Below are 10,000 nucleotides of genomic sequence, written 5' to 3'. Positions count from 1 at the left end.
GTATGGCAGGGAATTCGATATGAATTTATAGAAAAAAAAAAAAAGGAAATGGATATTGCACATACCTGATAGAGACTGTAGAGGAAACGTCATGAAGGTCATGCTTTTGGTTATAAATGGTTTGACCTGCAAAGAAAAGAATTGATTAGGAATTTTTTTTTTCAGATTTTTTTGGTCCATGCATTCAAGACTGAATAAAGTTGTACCTTCAAATGATAAAAAAATGCATGAGTCTTATTGCTCTAATTTACATTTTGAAGATTGCCATAACGACAAAGTATTATGATCAAAACCTAAATTACAATTACATGAACATGCTGAATTTGAAATAATTTATCCAATAGATGGACGACAGAAAACAATTGAAAGCCCTTCTGCACTAATTCAGTCAAGATAATGCTACAAGGGTGATACACAGTTTTGGTATAACCTCCGCACCACTCTTATAAGATGGTGTCATAATATCTGGGGCTCCTGTGGACACTAGAAGAGTTGGAAGACCCAGACCTACTTGGAAGAGAACTATGAGGTTCTGGCGAGGAGACGAGTGGAGATTTGTGGAAGATAATGCACAGCAAAGACATGAGTGACGGAATTTCGCAGAAGCCTTTTGCGTCTGGCGGGCTGGAAGCCATAATGATGATTATAAAATGCTGTACGCAATTATTCATGCGTATCAAACTTGCCAGTCTAAATCTCATTGTTCCTAAATAAGATTTTCCATTAAAGAGCTGCCGTATTAATCAGTATATTATCAAAAATCCCGGATGACTTCCGTAGAATACTTTTACCGGCATAAAGGTATGACGGTTCTTCGCGGTTTTCTTTCCTCTTAAGTCATTGTCATTACAATGCAATCACAGAGGGCCACCTTCCTTTTCTTCTGGAGTGAGCATCATGAGGAGATGACTACTGTCAATCATATAACAAATATGTTTATAACATAATGAAGAGGTTTATATATTAGACATTCAAGTTAAAACAGGGGCTCATACTTATAAAAATCTGCGATATACAATATCATCACCCCCATTTCTCACTCTCTCTCTCTCTCGGGTAATTCAATAGATACGGTTCCCTTGTAAGGCAAAATAATGAAGGAATGAAGGATAACTGGCTATTAAGCCTATTGTGACTTAGATCCGCTCCCTCATTTCGTATAAAAATTCCCCTTTTCTCGATTAAATCATGAGTTCTTTCCTATCCAGGAGATAATAGAACGATGACCATCAATCTGTTTCTTTTTTTCTTTAACAAATAACAAAAGTCGGAGGTCTGCGACGGGTTCTTTAACTCCATATTCCCTGGAATGAGATTTAGGTGCTTCCAGGGAAGACATATAATTATCAAACTCTTTACTTGTGGAGAAGGAAACTTTGATCTTCATCCTTTACCTGGAACTATCGTGGACAATAAAGACTTGAGGGAACTGGCGCTTCACGTTAAGTGTTTTTACTTAGTAGTCGATCTGTATTCATCATTATTTTTAACACTGATGTTTTTTCTGACTCAAAATCTGTTGAAAAATGGTTTGGGATGTTGCCTTTCTCCCTTCTTTACGGCGCAGGTGAAGTCATGATGAAGAAATATAAGGTTAGATTCCCCATAAAAGTGTAACTGAGAGTGAAGTCTTAAATAGTCAATATATGGATTAAAAGTGCTTCGAAGGTACCTTGTCGTAGCCCTATGCACACACACATACACAACACACACACATACATACGTATATATATATTATATATAATATATATATATATATATATATTATATAATATATTTATATATATATTATATAAATATAAGAATTTTCGTCACTTCTAATCTAAGTGACCTCACAAGTATTAAACCTAAAACATCGTTTAATATGCAATTCACTATATCTTGGTAATTACTTAAACCTAAGGGGATTTGTGACTGACAAGAGCTTCTACACATGTTAATCGATAAACATTGCTAATAATTTGACATTGGGTGGTAAGTGGCGGGGGTTGGGTTGCAGGAGAATGGGGGGTGGTCAGGTGGGTCTCCCCATCACAGTCAACCCACCTCTCAATTCAAGACGCTCTTTCTTTCACTGACCTTTTAGAATCTTTAACCTTTCTTGAAACTTACAACTCCATCATCTCTTCATCTTTAACCTTTCTCTGTATCTCAAATCTCCAAAATCTCTCTGTCTTTAACTTGTCTTTGTATGCTAAACCTCCTTAATCTCTTCATAGATAACGTTTCATTATATCGACACCTCCCATATCTCGTGGTCTTTATCCCTTACCTCTTAATATCTCAAACCTTCTTCATCTCTTCACTTTCAATCTAATGAACTTCGAATAAACCAGGTTATAAACCTCTGTGAAGTAACAAGACTCTACAAATTATTATTATTATTATTATTATTATTATTATTATTATTATTATTTTGTTTCTTGTGATCAACACAATGGTTTTATTGATCCTTCGTCGTGTAGCTACACATTTACGGCGTTGAATACAATACACTAATACACTCATACATACGCGTCTATGTACATGCACGCACTATTAATATACAGACAAGAGTTCTGGATATTGTTGCAGTTCGAAGCGCCCTTTGAACGTATGCAATTTCACGCATCATTCCGCCAAATGGTTTGTGAGGTCCTCCGCCGCTCTGAAAACCCGCTTACTCTGAATTCAATGACCTGGCCTGAGGTACTTGCGCAGATTCTCATGAGGTTAAGGATCCATTATCGAAGTCAGGCACCAGAGGGCGAACCTCGCTGGTTTTCGAGTCCTGTTATGGATGTTTATAGAAATAGGATTGGTGGGTCAACCTAGTGACCATAATCGTTGGAAAATCTTCATTGAATCCCTCCTTCTATCAGGATATACAGATGCATATTCTAAAGGAAAAAGGGGAGTTGTATCTTACGGTGTTCACTACAATATCTCAGAAGATTTAGGGTCTTTTTATTTGTGTGTGTGTATATATATATATATATATATATATATATATATATATATATATATATATATATAATATATATATTAAATTTTATGGGTCAATATATATACGAATTCAATAATCAATGAACTGAAAACAACAATTATCACATATGTACGTGCTTACGTTTATAAATAAATGTTGATATGCCTACGAGCGATACTCCCTAAATGCCCGATTAACGTTGAGGAGTTTTCTATATCCAGTGCAAAAACTATTTCCAAACCTTTTTCTTCCTTTCCTCTCCTGTCTCCTCTTGTCAGACAATATTGGCTGCATGAATCGCTTCCATTTTTCAGTAAAGCAGCAGAAGCTTTGTCAAAGCCTCGCTTTTAGCTAAAGTAGGAGGGCGGAGGCTTCGAAAGCTTCCACATTTCTCGGGGAAATTGTCGTTCCAGTTCAGAGAGAGAGAGAAGAGAGAGAGAGAGAGAGAGAGAGAGAGAGAGAGAGAGCATGATGCTTTGATTCTGACACAGATTTGCCGTGACCACGCCCTTAGCATTAATTTCTTTTTTGTCTATATTCATTGATCATATTTGGAACGTATCAAAAATGATAAAAGCACAATCTTCAAAATTCGATTCATTAAATATGAACACAGAGAAACATCCCCAGGATGAGACAAAGGGGAAAAAATGTCTGTCTCATAACTTCATTATGATTTTGATTAAACCTAAATCTCATCCCCTGAAAGACACGAGCAAAAAAATATCATATCCTGAAAGACATGAGCTGAAAACAAACTTGATTACAAAAAAATATTGAATTTGATGACGGAATAATCAATAATTCAGTTTCATACGACCCAAAATATCTAAATCGATCAGTCACGGTTCTAACTTAATGTATAATATACTGTGTTGAATGTGATTCGAGTATTTACTCCTGGAAGTTCCTCAATATTGAAAATCTTTACGACAACATCACAGCACATTTCTGCTGGAGATCAGTAGAATGATAAGCATTAGCCGCCCAGATCATTTCTCTTTTTCTGATGTCCATTACATATACACTTCTGATTGCACTTTGGCATTATCATGGAGGACAAAAACATTCATAGACGCATTTCCTGAATAAACGCTGTACATAAGATAACATGAAATGTCGATCTTCAAAACTGCAACTGAATCAGGTGATTATTGCTAATAGATGTGTGTGTCTGTGTCATATTCATGATGAGGCCACTGGATTAATAGCTACATGAACTCAGAGAGAGAGAGAGAGAGAGAGAGAGAGAGAGAGAGAGAGAGAGAGAGAGAGAGAGAGAGATTATGCACAAAGGGACGCCATGAAGTTGACCAGAGAAATGGTCTAACGTGTGTCAATATTGATGAATGGAATAAATCTCTGAGATAATCATTCCATTATTGTAATTATTTTCCCAATTCTCCTTCAACCTGAACTCAAGAGTGGGTCACTATGAAACTCACATCTGGGGGAATATGATGATGGCGTTTGTTAAGGATAGAGACAGTTAGGTCACGCCTTCATGGATGACCTGTTTTCACTCTTCCCCGGATTATGGAGCCACTTAGTTTTGTTTTTTATTCTCGTAATGCCATTACTTAATGTCAGCATAATGAACGCTGTTAAGATATACTATATTCTCATTAACTATAATACACGCACGCTTAATCCATTTTTTTCAAATCCAAAGGATTATATTTTCAATTCAGCGGAAATTGATCTACATCTCTCTCGCCCTGAATGGCTTTCATCCATTTCATAAGCTGATTTCAAGATGTTGGGAGGATGAAAAACCACCTAAGCTCTTCTGAGAAGAATTTGTATTCAAAGACTTTTGGGATTTTCGTGGTTATGTAGATTTAATCTGGATTCAACTTACTTTGGTGTGAGCTTACTACGCGATATTTAAATGAATACTTAACATAAAACTGAATTCTTTTTTATGTGATATTATAATCCCTTGCAGAGGAAAACAGCGTGTGACGCAAGATACTTCATTACAACCAGCTAAAACAGAAAGATTCAATGTTTTAATATTTAACATTTCAGAAATTACAGTTACGTAATAAAAAAACTTCGCTTTACAAAAGCACCCATCATCCCCTCGCATACACAGCCGCATATTCACAAATATTACTAAATTTATTCATATGCACAAACACATTGAAATAGATCCACAAGAAACCCATAAATGGATCCTGGTACAATACCAATAAAATTCTTCTCGGAACGATTTTCGAAAATGGGTCTTGGCGAAGCTCTGAATGCATTTACGAATTGCTCTTCGAATAACAAGGATGGACGAGACAGGAAAAGAACTTCCAAAGCTGTAATACTGGGATAATACGTGCGAAGCATCAAAACTGAATTCCAATTTCTGTTGTAATACGTAATGAAGATGAACGGACCATCTGTCACCTTCAGATGCAAAATTTATGAAAACAGGGCAATATTAATTTGGTGAGTGGGTCGTTTTAAGTTATCAAAATTCATATTTGCTTTTATTCAGTGGCAACATAACTGTAAACACAGCCCACTGCACATTGTAACTATCATCTCCGTCATGTGTTTCCGAAAGATTTGACATTATGTATTATATACTGTATCACATATTGATGTTTACACTGACAAGAGTATTTAATCTTACCTTCTAAAACCTTACAGGCTCAACATTGAGAAATCTTGCGCCTCTTCTGTCATCCCAAGAGTAGGATTTTTTCCATCTCAGTCAAATCAGTCAAATGTGTTTCCTGTTGGAAAGACGTATAAAGACATGAATAAAATTCTCCCTTATAACCATAATAAAGCTGCCTATTACACATAGGCATATCAAATGAGGAAATATTTAAAAGCAAATTCAGTTCTATAAGAATGAATAGGGTAACTCTTAGGCCAGCCACGTAATGTATGGCAAAATCTCTTGTTGAAGCTAGGTACTCAAACGAAAATCTTTTGAAAAACCTGAAACTCTTTGAAAACACCAAAAAATGGCAAAAAATGAACTTGGTGACTCAACATGCATAGACTGAACCTGAGTTGAACCATTTAACTGGAAAGGACCCTTTTTTCTTTTCTTTTTTTAACATGAATGAAAACGTGATGGAATAAACTAACTGAACAAGGCAATACAAATTCTAATACTGTAATACTCTCTGGTGGGACAATAAAAACACCAAGCATAATTATCTTGGTTCAATAAAAAAGATAATAGTCCTGCCTAGTTCTTACACCCAGAATACATCTCTTTCCAAATCCCCAGAGAACCTTCGCCAGATTTCTCCTTCATCTAAAACCTCATTATAAACTTTCCCTTGACATAACCTTCCACGTCTATCGCGGTGTATTACCACTGACCCTCCTGCAGGATTATCAAAGGCTTCCCCAAACTTCAGCCGTTCCTTAGGCCTAAGCCCTCCCCAAAAACAACGTTCTATGTAAAAGTTCAAAAGGAGTCAGCTTCAGTAATAATGTCAAGCCTTTGTGTTCTTGTATCGCGGTTGAAAAAAAAAATCTTGGAATATTTGTCTGACGCAATGAAAATGGCATTTTCCTTTCAGATGATTATCACGCACTTTCATTTTTCTTCGTTCAAGTGAACAGACATGGAAGCCTCAAGATCTTTTGATTTTTACCATCATTTGTGTACTAAATATCTTTAACGACACCCTCACCGTGCGTTGGTTTGAATCCCACCACGGAACAACAGTTCTTTCCGTTATTCCCCAATAGGATTCATGGTTTGGTAAACAAAAGCATAACCCGAACAATCGCGAGGAAACCAAGAAGTTATATATTTATATATATATATATAATATATATATATATATATATATAATATATATATATTATAATAAACTATATATTATATAATAATCATATATATAGGTATATAATAATTATATATTATTAATATATATAATATAATATATTATTAATATTATATTTAATTTATTAATAAATAGGTTATAATATATATAATGATGGGTTGTGCACGTCTGCATATGCTCGTAATATTTTGAATGCATTTGTTAATCTATAAAGATTAAAAGGTATAAATACATATTTTCCGCGTATACTTGCTTGTGAAAAAAAATACATAAAAAATGGGATTCAATGCCTCTGAAATATAAAGTTACTGCCAAGGTAAACGCTGAAACCCATAACACAGCCGTCTTCTCGTAGTCAGCTGGATAAATTGAAATACATCACCTAATTACCAAAACCCTAAATCTCTTCAGACTATTTTGGGACAGAAATGTCACATAATGAGAACCCAGTTCCAATTCGAATACAAACAGACTTCAGTTCATAGTGTGTAATGAATTTCATTTATGTGGTTGTGAGTTATGGTTTAAACGAGAATATATACGTATATAATTAAAAAGGCCGAATCATTATATTTGCATACGCCAATATAATTCTGCTAAATGAATAGACATTGGTTTAGGATTTATGCCTGTGATCTCGGAATGGATATGAACACCGAGATTCTCGTTAGGCAATTATGGTAATGAGCGCTATGCGTTACCTGGTATATATATGGATGAGAATGCAAATGCATAACACTGAACCTTCACATTTGCTGCGACAAAGGTGCGATTCATTGCCATGAAGGAATTTCTCTCTTTACGGCAAATCAAATGATGCAAATCACACGCACACACACGAACGGAATTTAAGATGAGGAACGAATTCTATTCCTTATTTCCCCCCTTTTTTTGTATTTAAACCCAACTCCCATTGTCAAATTCTCTCTCCTTCTCTCTCTCTCTCTCAAAAGGAAAATTCCCTGGTTCTGAGGCGAGAAATGGTTGTATTTCTCCACGCTTGGAAAGGTAAAGAAATACATGGCTGAGAGACCATAATGTTTTATTTCCTCTGCCTTCTGCTTTCCCTTTCGTTCTGCTTTGGCAAAGACAGCAGATGGCAACGAAAGGTTTCCAATATTCGCTTAGCAGGACTCTTTAATGGAAGGGTTCGCAAAACTTGTCACTCGACATTTGATTTTCTGTCTGTAAAATGTTTGTGGTCTGTTTCTTTCTATATATCTCTTAGAATTTAAATGAACTTTTAGTGATTTGATGTTTTTACCTCAGCTGAGGAACCTAACTGAAGTTCTGATTTCACTCCTCGTGTGTCGGTTTGTTATTTTCATTGTTTGGTTGTTTGCATTTTCGAGAAATCATTTATTTCAAAATTCCATCGAGGAATTTTAACCCAATTCTGAAATGTTTTGGCAAACGACGAACGAAGAAATTTTATCATGATATAGATACGACTCAATTCTTCTGATGTTTAAATGTTACGTAATTACTAAGTAGGCGTTTTTAACCAGTAGCTCATTATACAGTAGATTACATTTTCCATGACAACAAACCGATCTAATTGAAGGTATACGAGAATGCTGTGACATTCACTCCATATTTTTGTTTACTTGAATTAAGACAAAAATATGACCAACAATATTCCCACAGGTATTTGTCAATTTATCATTGTAACAATTATCTAACAAGGTCTAATATTTCGTTGAAAACTCTGCAATTTGAAAGATACTTAACAAGTTGATACCTCATATTTTTTATATTGCTAGAAAATATAGGAAAAACTTTGCATACTGAAGCAAGCAGAATAACTTGATAGTGAACATTTCTACGTTCTACGGCGGAGAGAGAGAGAGAGAGAGAGAGAGAGAGAGAGAGAGAGAGAGAGAATTTGGGGAATCAGCTTCAGCCAGTGAAACTTTTTTTGTCGTAATCTCAAGGAGAATTTCGGAGCCTAGTTCGCAATTTAGACTGGAGGAAAGATGAAGAGTTTATTATTATTATTATTATTATTATTATTATTATTATTATTATTATTATTATTATTATTATTATTATTATTATTATGGTTCAGTTCCCCTAATTGTTGTTCCGCAAAACGCATAAAATTTCTCTTTCAGTTTTAAAAACTCCCGCGTAAAGTTTCCAGTTCCAAATAGAACATGACTAATCCATTGCTCAATGAACAGGTGAGAGAGGCACCTGGCTTTTCAGGGACACCTCTCCGTTACCTTTGCAAGATTAATCGGAAATAATGGTTCACGAAAAGCGATTATTCGTGTCAACTGAAAATTTCATTCCTTGATACTACATAACAATGAGAGAGAGAGAGAGAGAGAGAGAGAGAGAGAGAGAGAGAGAGAGAGAGAGAGAGAGAGAGAGATTCCTGTACTCAAATATTTTGCTTTTTGGTGTCTCCTTAAAAGAAATTTCCGTTTTGGACACTTCTTAAAGAATTAAGCTGAAAATTTCTTAATCATATTGTTACTGCAATGACTCAATATTCTTAAACATTTTGACGTCAAAATATGGAAAGCTTTCTATGACACAACACTCAAAAGAGGTAATTTATATTCATCATACGACTTTCATCAAATCGACGATATTTCATATCATGATGTAGTAAAGGACGGAGAGTTCCTATCCAGGAGTGAACTCAAACAAGCAATTGTACAAACTATGTCATGTGCAGAACTAGATATGTTCTAAATCACAGCGAGCACAGTTGATAGTGATCAAAATGGAATATTCCAAATCATGCTGCACTCATAATGCAAAATTCAAAATAATGCAAAATTCAAAATTCTATACGTGAAACTTTGATTGAAATATCGCTACCCTAGGCGGATAACTGGTTTCTAAAGAGACAGAATACGCTAATAAAATATATTTCAAAAGATATTAAAAGACGGATTCTAAAATGTCAAACCTAACAAAAAAGAAGAGGATGCCATACTTTACTTACCTTTATACACGAGGTCAAAGACCCCGGAAATACTTCCGGGATATTTCTTCGTCTAAATACATTGCAGAGCTGTAAGTAGGTTTGTTGATATTCAACGACTCATTTAGAGGACACAGAAAGCGCCTTTAACCTGAAAATTAAAAGAAATATAAACATGGTAATAAAAAATTTTTTGTTATATAAATACATTTTACATAACAATGCACTTCAAAGACTGGACATTTTCAAGCGATAAATGAACTGATGAAAAAACGTGGCTGTATATAT

The 10,000-nt window shown here is 35.0% G+C and overlaps 1 long non-coding RNA gene across 1 annotated transcript in view; it reads right to left on the bottom strand.

Moving 5' to 3' along the window:
• LOC135214148 (uncharacterized) overlaps positions 1–9,861 on the bottom strand; it is a 69,338-nt gene extending 59,477 nt beyond the window's left edge. The window contains exons 1-3 of the long non-coding RNA XR_010314296.1: positions 9,734–9,861; positions 5,595–5,697; positions 66–126 (exon numbers count right to left, since the gene is read on the bottom strand). This is a non-coding gene — a long non-coding RNA (uncharacterized LOC135214148). The remainder of the gene's footprint in view (positions 1–65; positions 127–5,594; positions 5,698–9,733) is intronic.
• Between the last annotated feature and the right edge of the window lie 139 nt (positions 9,862–10,000).

The sequence above is a fragment of the Macrobrachium nipponense genome, chromosome 45 (genome assembly GCF_015104395.2).
Source record: "Macrobrachium nipponense isolate FS-2020 chromosome 45, ASM1510439v2, whole genome shotgun sequence".
In the NCBI taxonomy this organism is placed as follows: domain Eukaryota; kingdom Metazoa; phylum Arthropoda; class Malacostraca; order Decapoda; family Palaemonidae; genus Macrobrachium; species Macrobrachium nipponense.
The sequence above is the reverse complement of the archived record's forward strand: the minus strand, read 5'-3'. Positions and strand labels throughout refer to the sequence as shown.